Here is a 14,340-nt window from a genome sequence, read left to right on the forward strand (position 1 = left end):
TTGGGGCACTTTTATAAACTATTTTCCCAGATGGGGTTGTTTTGAAACTATTTCCGTGAGGGGGCTGTTTTCTACGTAATATGCATGCATGCACCACGCAAACCGCTAATGGAACTGGCGAGTTTGTTGTTTCCGAAGGAATCGCCAGTTACAATGGCGATATCGCCATGCATAGGGAACCGCCAGTCAAACTGGCGAGTTCCAAGTTGCAGAAGTTACAGTCGTAAGCTCAGGTGGCAGGCTTGCTTTTTCAGATGGCAGGCCAAAGGCAAGTTACAACTGCCATTGGCAAGTTAAGGGAAAGTTGCAACTGCCATTGGCGATTTAGGACGAAGGGAATAGTCATTTGGGATGGTGATTTAGGGCCTTTATATACACGAAAATTACTTCGGTGTTGCTATGTGTTCAAAACTAGATTTCAGTTTTCAAAAACTGTGAGCGTTCTTGAGATTTAAATTTGTCCGCATAAGGTTTGAAATTTGCTTCTTGAGGCTTAAATTTCTGAATCAAGTTCGTAATTTTCAGTCAAATAATTTGTATTATAAAATATTTTTTAAGGAATTTTTTAGAGCAGTTTGAATGTATAGTTTTTAATAATTTTTTAATTAAATTAGTTTTATATTTTATATGCTTGTTTGTGTGTATAAAATAGAAGAAATTTGTCATCATATTTATTTAAAGAAAATATTTGAGTCCCGAAAAAATTTTGTAAATATGAAATTTTTAGTATATTTTTAATTAGATTAGGTTGGTGTTGATACTTTGTTAGTGTGTTAAAAATTGATCAAGCGTGTATTGTCAAAAGTGTCTGAAAGTAAAAAAAATTGTAACATCATAATTATTTGAATTAAGTATTTTGAGTGTGGAAATTTATTTTAATATAAAGTTATAGTAATTTTTTAATTAGATAAGGTTGATGTTCATGATTTGTTGGTGTGTGTTAAAAATTTATGAGCATTCAACTTGAACGGTATTTAAAATTAAATTTTTTCCCATTATATTTATTTGAAGTACGTATGTTGAAGTTATTATTGTGAAAATGAATTATTTATAAATAATACTAACTTTGTTTATGGTTTATTTGGGCTTTAAAATTACTACCTTGGAATCGTTTTTTTTAAGTGTTTACCAACAAAAATATTTAAAGTTAATAATTTTTTTATAGAATAAAGTTTTAATGTCAAATTGTGTTAATGAGACTTTTTGTGATTAAATTTTACTATTTTGAATTTATTATGACTAATTAATTAAAATATTGTTTTTGTAGGTACATCATGAATTCGGTTATAACAGTGTTGTATTTCAATGCAAGGGTATATGAAGGAAATGATGGTGTAATATTTGAAGGCAGTAAAAAAGCGATTCAGATTAAACGTGGAATTAGTTTCAATGCGTTGAAGAAAAAAATTGGAGATAAGGTAAAGTTAGAAAATAATGAAATTATTTGCACTATCAGTTGTAGATTTTTAGTATCTGGAAAATATGTTGCGTTGCAAATTTGTGATGATGAAGATGTTGAAACCATGCTCAAAAGTTTTTAACAACAAGATCAAATGTCAGTTCTGGAATTGTACATAGAAAAGGATGTGGCTGGTGGTTCTATGTTTAATTCTGCAAATTCTCTTACATCATGTGAAAATAATTTATCTAATAATGAGGTGCAACCGCCAAGAAATGTGAGCAATTTACATGGTGATGAAGATGATGATGATTATCTTGTGTCTAACTCATACGTGAAAGAGTCTTTAGACGAAGATGATAGTATTGACGGTATATCTGATACAGACAATGAAGTCACTGACATGATTCAACCAGTAAGAATTGTTCACCCAGCAGAAGGTATAATTTCCTCTTAAAAAATACGCCAATACATTTATTATTTGACGACAATTGTATTTAATGCTAAATAAGTATAATTTGAATTTTTTTTGGACTATTAGGTGTACAAGGAATTCAAAATCCATTTTGGAATGTTGTTTTGCATTATAATAATATCAACTGGAATCATCCTGATGAGGAGGACATTTGTGGTTTGGAGATGCCATCCAGTTTTAATGTTGGCCAAGAATTATATGTTGGCATGGATTTTGATAGTAAAGATGCAGTCAAGAATGCAGTCAAACAATATGTTATGAAGGTGCATCAAAGTTTCAAAGTGGTTGAAAGCAAATGGAACAAGTATGTCGTTTGTTGCTTGAATAAAAATGCAGATTGTCCTTGCCCTTTCTATATGAGGGCAATTTTATCTAAAAAACTGATTCATGGAAAGTCACTCAATGGGGTGGACCACACACAGTTCTCAATATGACCATGACCCAAGATCACGAGAAGCTTGATTCAGATTTAATTGCCACTTGTGTAGTAGGTACGTATTTTTTGTTCATATTATGTTATTGTTTAGCGTTAATTGTCATTTAAATTTTATTATTCTATTGACAGGCATGATCAGAGAAGATCCATCAATAAAAGTTTATTTGATTCAAGAGAGGATTAACAGTGAATTTGCCTACAAGGTGTCGTACAAAAAAGCTTGGTTGGCGAAACAAAAAGTCATTGCAATAGAATATGGTGATTGGGAAGAGTCATATGCGAAACTTTCGTCGTGACTAACACACATGCAAAATCATTCTCCTGGATCATATTTTCAAATACTACATGATGATTTTATTATTGGGAATACGGTTAGTCGCGAACACCGTCAGTTTCATAGAGTGTTTTAGACTTTTGGTCAATGTAAAGTGGCTTTCAAGTATTGTAAGCCAATCATACAAGTTGACGGCACACATTTGTATGGCAAATATCGTAGGACCCTCGTAATGACCTCATCACAAGATGGAAATGGTGGTCCTTCCTTTAGCATTCGCCGTGGTCGAAGGTGAGACGTTAATAGCGTGGTCATGGTTTTTGGTACACTTGCGTGAACACGTCACAGATAAAAATGGTATTTGTCTCATATCTAATCGTCACGCGAGTATAAAGTCTGTTGTGGCTAACGAAACACTTGGTTGGCAACCTCCCCATGGTTATCATGTTTACTGCGTCCGACACATAGCAAGCAATTTCAATCGCAAATTCAATAATGCCAAACAAAAAGAAATGTTGAAGAAATTGGGTAAGATTTCATATTTGATGGTCACGTTTATTTAAGTTTCATATATACTTAAAATTGTTATTCATAACTAATTTTATGCAGCCTACACTCCTTGCAAGCACATTTTTTATCAAAATTTAGAAAAATTTCGTCAAATGAGTCCAGCCATAGCAACATGGATTGATCTAATTTCAAAGGAAAAATGGACGATGACTTATGATAGAGAAGGACGTCGATATGGCCACATGACAACCAACCTCTCAGAATGTATCAATAAGGTTTTGAAGGATTGTCGCAACATTCCCATAACAGCATTGGTCAAATCAACGTACAGTAGGTGTCGAAAGTACTTTGTTGAGCGTGGCTGCCAAGCCCAAAGACAATTAAATGAAGGACAAGTATATTGTTCAAAGCTTGTTAAAGAACTTAGGAAAAATCAAGAACAAGCTTGTACTCACATCGTTCGCGTGTATGATATCCACTCCACAAGGTTTGAAGTAGAGGAGACCTTCAACCCTATAATGCAACGTGGCGGACAAAAGTGGGCAATTAACTTGAATGGTCATCATTGTCAATGCGGAAGGTATTATGCGCTTCACTATCCATGTTCACACATTATTGCAGCTTGTGGTTACGTGAGCATGAACTACTACCAATATATAGATGTTGTTTATACAAATGAGCACATCTTAAAAGCTTACTCCGCACAATGGTGGCCTCTTGGGAATGAAACGACTATTCCTCCTTCTGATGACCTATGGACACTTATCCCTGACCCAACTACAATTTGGGCGAAAGGTCGGCCAAAATCAACAAGGATAAGGAACGAGATGGATTGCCTCGAACCATCTGAGCACCGACAAAAATGTAGTAGATGTGGAGCAGAAGGGCACAATAGGCGCCGATATCCAATGCAATTTGACCGTGGGAGTAATTCATTTAATAGATTTATGTATGTTAGGTGAGTGACTTGTATTGTTTTAGGTTCTGTTCAATGTATTTAGTTTGTGGGGTTCAATGAAATCGTCAGTTAGTTATTTTTGAAGGTGTACTTTTGTCAGCAATTTTATACCTTACTTATTTTCGATATTGATACTAAAGGAGAAAGCGTGTGTTAGAAACATTACATATTTTCGAAATTGATACTTGTATTGGTTTCACTTATCTTGAACCCGAAACCCTAAACCTCAAACATAAAACACTAAATCCTAAACCCTAAACACTAAACACTAAACCCTAAACACTACACCCTAAATCCTATACCCTGATCCCACAACCCTAAAATGTAAACCCTAAGCCCTAAACCATAATCCCTAAACCCTAATCCCCCAACCCTAAACACTAAGCCCTAAACCCTAAACCTTAATCCCCAAACACTAAACCCTAAACCCTAAGCCCTAAACACTAAACCATAATCCTCAAAACCTAAACACTAAACCCTAAGCACTAAAAACTAAACCCTAATCCTCAAACCCTAAACCCTAAATACTAAACCATAAACCCTAGACCCTAATCTCTAAACTCTAATCCCCCAACCCTAATAAGTCACCCATATCGGGTATTGCTTCGGGTACATTCCATTGCAGAGCTAATGGGGCATTAGGTGTTGCCATTGGGGCATCATGTTGCTGCGAAGGGGTCATAGTCAGCCATGAAAAATGAGGATGTGTTTCCACAACACCACCAAACGAATGTTCGCTTGTAGACATATCAGTGTCATGACCTTCGAAAGGATACTGATACATCTGTGAAGGATACTGAGAAAATGTTGGTGGCGTGTAATATATTCCATGGCCACGTTGTTCCATTTGTTGGGAAAAATCTTCCGCTTCAACAACCTCCCTTCGTCTGTCAAAACCCCGAGTTTCAACACTTGACTGAAGCATGTGAAACTATTGTGGGGGAAATCGACGCTCTGATGCTGGACCATGTGTCATAGGCTCAGTGATCCTTTCTTGCTCTTCGGATAAGATCGTTATATTCTCCACATAAGGCATGAGATTATCAACTATCCATGTGTTCCTCCCTTGTGGTGACACCATATACTGTAATGTCTCCGCAACTTCACCCTGCAATCATTAGGGTTAGGAAATTAATGTCGATGCTTTACAAAATAAATTGAAGTTAAATATTCAAAAAGAGATAAATACCAATGTAACTGTGTTTGCATTGTTTGGGTCGATAAACATCTTTGTTTTTCGCCTATACCAGATCATGTAATCGGAGTTAAAACTCAATAGGCCCTCCTGTCGAGGATAAACGTTGATCCTAAACTCAGCTCTATTGTTCCATTGACTGATCATTGAGACCAACAACTGGAACCAATTTTCATCTTGTTTGCCTTTCAGCATTAGCCCATGGATATTCTGTGGTTGCAAAGGACACTCGGGAATAGGTTGTTGCATTCCAAATTGTTGCAACACTCTATCGGGTTGGTGTCACTCAACAACATGGAAACAAATGAGTGGCACCACTGCGCACCACGCTACACTACCAACCAAACAAATTGGAAGCAACGTCGACATAACAGTTGTTATGTAAGGCTCCCACAGAAACTGCATACAATAACACAATTGTTAATTTTGACTTAAACATGACATTTTATTTATTATGTAACGAATACATAACGATGTTCTTACCTCATGTCGTTTCATGATATCCAATCTGCGACGAAAAACTATGAGATCATCATTGCCAATATGCTGGTTTCCACGTCGCAGCCACCTACAAAAAAAATATGAAATAATTAGTGGCGATGCGTTACATTATTAATTATTTTCAAATGAAATCTTATTTTTAAAACAACTAACCTGTGTCCGAGTGATTTATTTTCTATTACAGGAGGAGTCCTCTTTGGAGCCAAAGTCGTGCAGTGTTCCCATGCCCACATTTGGATTAAGATGCACATACCTCCAATTGATTTAATTTTGTAATCGGTGGCGCTGCACATCTCTCTATATAAATTAGCAAGCACAGCAGGTCCCCATGCATACGTGCTGCACGGTTCAAAGTCACGTAAAAATTGGAGGTACCTTAGGGAAACTTTACTGCTACTTTTGTCAACAAATAGAACACCTCCTATGAATCTAAGGATCCATGCACGGGTAAACCTTTGTAGTTGTTCTACGTTACCATCATGAATATTTATTTGTGAAAAATGGTGTGCCAGCCAACTTAATTTGACCACACTGCCTTGAAGTTCACCTTCCTGTGGTCTGACGCCCAACAATTCTTCACACAATTCAGCCCAATCAAGATTAGTTTGACCAATTAATGGTGCCCATCAACATGCAGACCTAATAATATAGAGACGTCTTGAAGAGTAATCGTACACTCTCCGCATCTCATGTGAAATGTATGGGTTTCGGGCCTCCATCTTTCAATCAAGGCAATAATTAATGACGAATTTATTTTGAGGTAGCCCATCTTCATTATCCAATAAAAACCAGATTGTCGAAGCAGAGGAATAATTTCCTCTGGTATTTCTTCTTGACCTTGACAAATCGGGACAACTCGTCTGATGTGTAATTTTCTGTCTGGTTCCCCATTTCAAACATGTTCTGAAACATGTTTAGGTTGCATCCATAAAACGTCTCCATCTATTGGACTAGACTTAATTTGTATACTTGATGAAGATGATGACGAAGATGTCATTGATACTGTAAAATAAAATATAATACAAAAAATTGACAACAAAATTTAATATAAAAAAATTAATTTCACTTACAACAAATTAATTAAAATATGAATAAATAACAAAATACACAAATTTGAACAACAAAATACTATACAAATAACAAAATTAAAAATTTAAATTAAATTACATATATTATAGAAATAAATTAAAATAAATCCAAAAAATACTATGGAAACAAAAATTTAAATAATATATATATATATATATATATATATATATATATATATATATATATAATTAACAACGTATCATATATTCCAATAAAAATTAAAAATAAGTAAACTAAATAATATTAACATTCTAACTAAATCTAACATACCATATATATAACAAATAATACCATACAAATCTAAAAAATCTAAATCAAATAATAATAACATACCAATTTAAAAAACTTCAAGAAATTCATATTAACAAATTAACTACAACTAATGTACCGTATAACACAAATAATTAGATACCAACTAAAATTATAACATATACATATAACACAAATAATTTTATTATTTTAAGGTACTACTTAAAATTTAAAATTACCATCTAAACTAAACAAACGTAACATATGTATACTAACCAAAATCTACACATATATAAAACAAATAATACCATACTAATTTACAAAATCTAAACAAAATAATATTATCAAAAACTAACCAAAAGCACAATTAATACTAACTTAACATATGTAGACTAACCTAACTAATATTCTTAAAATAATATTTATAAATCAACTAAAACTAACCTAACATATATATATATATATATATATATATATATATATATATATATATATATATATAAGGCAACTAATAACTTACGACTTACAAAAATCTAACCTAAATAATATTAATATGTCAACTGAAATTAATTTAACATATATGTATATAACACAAAAGTATAGGGCAAACAAGATAAAAAAAAAATTAACTTACCTCAAACACGCACTAAGAAAAGCAACCAAACAGTGTAGGGCAAGCAAGATCAAAAACTTCACCTACAACACATAAAAAATTTATCAATTAATATTAATATATCAATTATACTTAACATATATATCACACAAAAAAAATTTAAAAGTTTCAGTTAACAAAAATGCTTACCAAGAACACAAACCCGTAGTAGGAAGAGAAGAAACTAGTGCACTGGAAGCAGGAATAAGAGAAGAAAGGAATGCAGTGAAGGGATCCAAAGAGAAGAAAGGAATGCATGCATAAGGGAGCAGCTGTCTTGCGTTGCTTTATAGGCAAATTTTTTTTTGAACAAGCAACTCGCCAGTACTGGTGGCGAGTTCTTCCCTGCAACCCGCTAGCGCCAATGGCGCTTCCCTGTCAACCTGCACCCCCTGACGTCGTAGTCCTACAACGTAGCCTGAACCGCCTGTGCCCTCTCCTGCTTGGAACTCGTCATTTTGACTGGTGGTTCCCTATGCAACGTAGATATCGCCATTGGCACTGGCGATTCCTTCACAAACACCAAACTCGCTCGTTCCACTGGTGGTTTGCGTGGTACATGTATGCAATTAATGTGAAAAACAGCCCCTCACAGAAATAGTTTCAAAATGACCTCATCTTGGGGAATTAGTTTATAAAAGGGCCCAAACAGAGAAATTTGCCGCCCGTCAGAAGCAATGAGTTTAGCATACACAGGGAATATGGCAAGTTGGTTTCTCGTGATAATGAACAAAATTGCTTGCTGCCTTTTTAAAATAATAATAAGAGTTTAATGGTATAAAACGTTGTCAAATCATAAATTATTGTTTATATGAATTTATATATAACCTCCTTTTTTTCTAATAATACACGTTTTGCGTGATAGTGTGATAAATATATTATAACATATTTTAGAGGTGATATAATTTTTTAAAAAAAATCAATTAATGGAAGAAAGTAAAACTACATTTAATTAAATTTACATGAATCAAAAGCATTCTAAACTCCAAATATTTTCAAAAAGAAATTTACCATGCTGGTTAAACATATTATACATTCCAATAAAAATTACTTACATATAATTTTAACTCTTGTAATATACATATTTTTTAATATCAAGAGTTTAGTTGAATTAGTTGAATAGAGTTTATGAGTGTTCTAAATCTTTTAGTACTATGCTTAATTCTTACAAATACAAAAATAAATATTCTTTAGTCCTTTAAAAATATTTTTGAAAATACTCCCTGTAATATTTAAATTTTTGGCATTAATTAATCCCTATCATTGCTTAGCTGTAATTAACTACTTCTTCATCCAGTCAAGTACTGACAGGTCATTTTAAATGATTTTTAGTTTAGTCTCTAGAAATATACCTTGCTTTTATTTTAGTTCCTCTATTATAACGTCTTTTTTATTTTATTTCTCCACTATTTAGCTACCTCATTTTATGGCGACCAAGAAAGAACAAAAATCAACATAAAAAATTGATTTTTATTTAAAAACACTCTTATCTTTTTGTTTGGAAAAACCTTAATATCTAATTTTTTTGTCATTATGCAACTTGAAATTCCACTTTTTTTTGTTAGTTTCTTTGATGTCAAACTATTTATTTTATTACATTATTTATTTTGATTTATAGTTAAACTTTTGGTTACTAAACCAAAGTTGATAAAAAAACAAAATTATATATGTACTCCACTGTATAGTAGTGAAATCCCAACAAGATATTAAATTTTATGAATCATAGTTAGAAGATATGATTTGTATCATATTTCTTAGTTATAGAAATGAGAGACTTACACTTTCAAGATTTGTTTGTATAAATAAGAAAATGAATGTTTAAAAAAATTATAAAAAATACATTTTTATTTTTTGTTTTAAATTATTATTATTATTATTATTATTATTAAGGTATTTAAATGTTAAAAAATGATTTTAACAATATAATTCTAATAATTTTTATTTAATTTAATTTTACTTTTTTAAAAACAAATGAAATTTTAAATTTTACAATTTTTTTACAATACAAAATTTAAAAAATTATTATGCTACATTTTAAGATGATAACAAATTATTAGAAATAAAATTCAAATATTAAAAATATTAAATATGTTCTTTTACGTTTGAGATTTATTTATCTGTTGAACTTATCTATTAGTCTTATCATACACTTTCAATTAAATTAATTAGCTTTCAGTTTTTTAAACTCTTAACTTATAACTCATCAGATTTTATCTAATTTATCAACTAATCTTATCAAACATAATCCTAAGATATAATATTCTTGCATATTAGTGTTCTTAATATTGTTTATTAATTTCCATCTCACTGCAACAAAAATGACATACCTTCGGATGCTTTTATCTACATATATAAATTATTGTAGATAAAACTTAAAATGACTTGTACCTTAAAATACTTAACATTGGTAAAATTTAAAAAAATTATACCAATAATTATTTAGTATAGATAAAATCCTGTAAAATTTGCACCTACAATCGATTGGTGTAGGTAAAATTTAAAAAGGTTTCTACATCTATAATTTTCTTGTAGTGTCTCCCGGGAATAATTTATATAATTTGGTTTTATGTTAAAGAATTCTCCTTTAGAATCTTATTCGAGTTTTTAAAATGTGAAAATTCTGGATTAGAATCTTCTCCTCTTATAATTAACTCCATGACCTCCTTATTTTATTGTGATGGCCTCCAATAAAAATACATGAGTGGGGAGATACGTCATTGTGTTCGTCAACTCCATATAATGATATTATAGGACAGTATGAATAATTAATTAGTATTAATTTATATATGTGGTTAGGCAAGCTATATATGATGACATCTAAATCAGTAGATTTCATTTTTAGAGAAAAATTATTTATACATTCAGCAAAATCAACAAGTGACTCATTTTATAGTGTGTAATATCGTAATATGATAAAAAAAAAAAAACATATACAGATAGTTAAGATCTAAAATTTTATAACATAAAAAGTTATGAGACTTAAAAAACTTATAATAAAATAATTTTATATTATTATTTAATTATAAATTATCATATACGATAAATTTGTAAATTTTAATATCAAATTACATTAAAAGTCATGCTAGCTAACGGAGATTTCTGATTGATTTATAGTAAAAAAAAATTGCTATCGTAAATTTGAATTTGTTCACTAAAACCAAAGCTCGGCTTTTTTTTATACTAAAATGGTGTATTTTTTCTAATTAATTATCAAAATTGGTAGATTTTAGAAAAATGCAAATGTAATCGGTGTCTTTAGGAAATTGTGTACAAGAAATTAAGAAGAGAAATGTTTTTTTTACTGTGATGCAAAATTATACTCTTTATGACTTTTTTATGTTCTCTTATGATTTTTACATTAAATATTTTTTCTTTTTAGTTTCTTAATAAATATCGTAAGGATACTGGTTAAGAAAAAATCCTTAAAAAATTATTGAAATGGTAAGTCATCTTTTGAAATATGATTTCAAACATAAAGAAATCGTGTTTCAAAAGATGATTTTTCTTTTTCGTATTTTTGTTTAAATTGTGTCAGATAAAATCATCACAAATTATATATAAATCACTACAAATTGCTTCATTAAGTGAAAACGGACAAATTGTCCATTTTGTGGCGACTAAAGAAACAATTTGTGACAGCTTTTTGCCCTCATAATTTTTTTTAAAAAAAAAAACTCTAGAAAAAGTTAGAAAAAAATGATCTTTTAAAACATGTTCGATTTTCATGGTGTATACAATTCTCATGGGTTAGCCGCAATTACTTACCACTATTGGAATTAGTCTTTGACCCATATAGATTGAAGGACATTCATAGTCTCTAATCCAAGACAAAAAAAAAAATAATCTTTAAAAAACGACTTATCCATTTTGTCAATTTATTTAAAATTTTCCAATTTTGATGATTAACCGAAAATATCACACCATTTTGGTAAAAAAAATAAAAAAACCCAAAGCTCTCTAATTGATTTTTCCCATTGGCTTCGGTGTGAGGTAGCATCACCATCAAAGGTTGAAGAACTTCTATACGAGAGTGCACAAAGTAACATTTTGAAGGATTTTGCCATGGATCCGTAGAAAAGTAGAAACAACACCATTGGCAGAATTGACAGCATCCTCATTGATAGCTTGATGCACTATTTGAAGTGCGTAAATTTTCAGGTTTTGCTTCTTGAAAGTGAAGAGTTACACTTAATAAAGAATAAAGTCTACTAATAATACTGATTAAAAATCAATAATGATTACAATATCAACTATTAATATTCAGCAAAAAAATATCAACTATTAATTTTCTAGTTAATATTATTATTATTATTATTATTATTATTATTATTATTATTATTATTATTCAAAGTATACTAAACTTTCTCACTTTATGTTGTATTTTGATGGGTATTCCAAAAATCAAAGTCCCATATTACTTAGAATAACTCTCTTTCAAGAGTTTATATGTCATCTTTGATTTGTCTCCTTACACGTGCGATAATGGACCATACAATCTTGTTACTTTGTTTATTATTAAAAAAAAAATCTTTTTGTTGACCGTTTGATTAATTACAAAAAGATACGAGTATATTTTACCAAGTTTTACACATCAAAAAAGTCTTTTAAGACCGTGCTCGTACACGACTTATAGCAAGTCATTCTTCATTATCTTCAATGTTTCCAACACTTTAAAGGGAGTGAAATTCAGGAACTAGCTAGGAATATCATAATACATAAATAGTATACGAGCGAATTTATGGGTGCATGAAAACACTGTACACCATTTACTACATTGTATCTAACTTTAAGTAGTTAACTGTTATCTAATTATTATGTAAAAAAAATAACTGTTATCTAATTATACTAGTTACCACATGCACACGTAGACTGTAAGTATGCAACAGCTCAATCGGTTATGTAATGGTTTAATGGTCCATGCATTTTTTGTTGACTTGTTGAGATCAGTATCAGGTGATATGTAATAGCAATAATAAGGGGATGAGATCCGTTTACATAAAACCTTAGCCATTAATTTTATTTAATCTAATAGTTTATATATGCATTGATTTGAGGTAACGGCACGTCATTAACTTAAAGTTAAATTTTAATTTTCTAATTAAAATAATCTAAACCGTTAGATTTAATGAAATTAACGATTAAGATTTAGTGTAAGTTTAAGATATAAACCGATCTCATCCCATATAAATAGCATATTTACATAAAATTATTTGAATTTGGGCCAGAGGTCTTAACTTCCCAACGAAAAATTATTCTATTTCACAACAAGGCTCATTATCGGGAGTTGCTACGTGCACCCAGCATTATTGCTGGGGCACCCAGCAAACAGTGAAGTGGCGAAACTGCCCTTCAGCAATTCTTCTTCCGGAAGAAGATTTTTCTGGAAACTTTCCGGAAAACCTTTTTCCGGAACTTTTCCGGAAGAACCTTCTTCCGGAAGAAGAATTTGTGTCTTCCGGAAGTACTCACAAACAACTTCCGGAAGAACGTCATCCAGAATGTTTTCGGAAGAAGTTTCTTCCGGAAGATTTCCATTTTCTTCCGGAAGAAGCTTTTTTCGGAAGTTAGTTTTTTTTTAAAAAATATTTTATTTTGTAATAATTTACTTTTAATTGGATAAACTAATTTATAAAATAATTAATACTATTATACATAAATAATTAAATAATTAGTGAACGTAATTATGACTAATATTTATAATTTGTTTTTTACGCGCATGTCAAATATTAATTTGTGTGACAATTTAGTATAATTTAAACCATAAAAATTAATTAATTCGTAAATTTTATTAAAAATATAAATTATTTATTATGATAACATTTAGTTTCTATTACAAAAGTTAATATATACTAAAAAAATGATTATTATTTTATAACAAAATGAAGAAAAAAGAATTTTCATTTTATAATAATAAGTAAAAATAAAATAATATTTAATGCGTATGTAATGACGATTTTGCCCTTGTGTAAATTTCTTTAAATTAACGTGTTCAGGCTGTGTTTTACTGCGCTTTCTTCTTTGTTTCTTCTTCCGTTTGCTTTGTTTGTTTCTTCCGTTTGCTTGCTGTTGTTTCGGTGGTGGTCCCTTTTGCAGTCTCCGTTGGTGGTCCCGTGAAGTATTTGAAGATTTGGTGGTCCCGTGTTCCGTATTTGAAGTTTTATTAGTGGCTGTTGTTCCTATTTCGTCGGAGGTACGCATCTATTTCGTTTTCCGGTTAGTTTTTAGAGAAGAAAAACAGTAAAAAGTGTATCCGGAAGAAATTTTAGGCACAGTAGGAGGAAGGTCCAGAATGACCACTTCCGGAAGAAGGTCTTCCGGAAGTAACGAAGGCCAATTCCAGAAGAAGTGCTTCCGGAAACTACTTCCGGAATTGGACTTAGTAACTTCCGAAAGACCTTCTTCTGGAAGTTACTAAGGCCAATTCCGGAAGAAGGTCTTCCGGAAGTATTTTCCGGAAGCACTTCTTCCGGAATTGGGCTTAGTAACTTCCGGATACCTTCTTTCGGAAGTTACTAAGGCCAATTCCGGAAGAAGGTCTTCCGGGAAGTAGCTTCCGGAAGCACTTCTTTCCGGAATTTGGGCTTAGTAACTTCCCGGAAAGA

Source organism: Glycine max, chromosome 10 (genome assembly GCF_000004515.6).
Source record: "Glycine max cultivar Williams 82 chromosome 10, Glycine_max_v4.0, whole genome shotgun sequence".
Classification (NCBI taxonomy): Eukaryota; Viridiplantae; Streptophyta; class Magnoliopsida; order Fabales; family Fabaceae; genus Glycine; species Glycine max.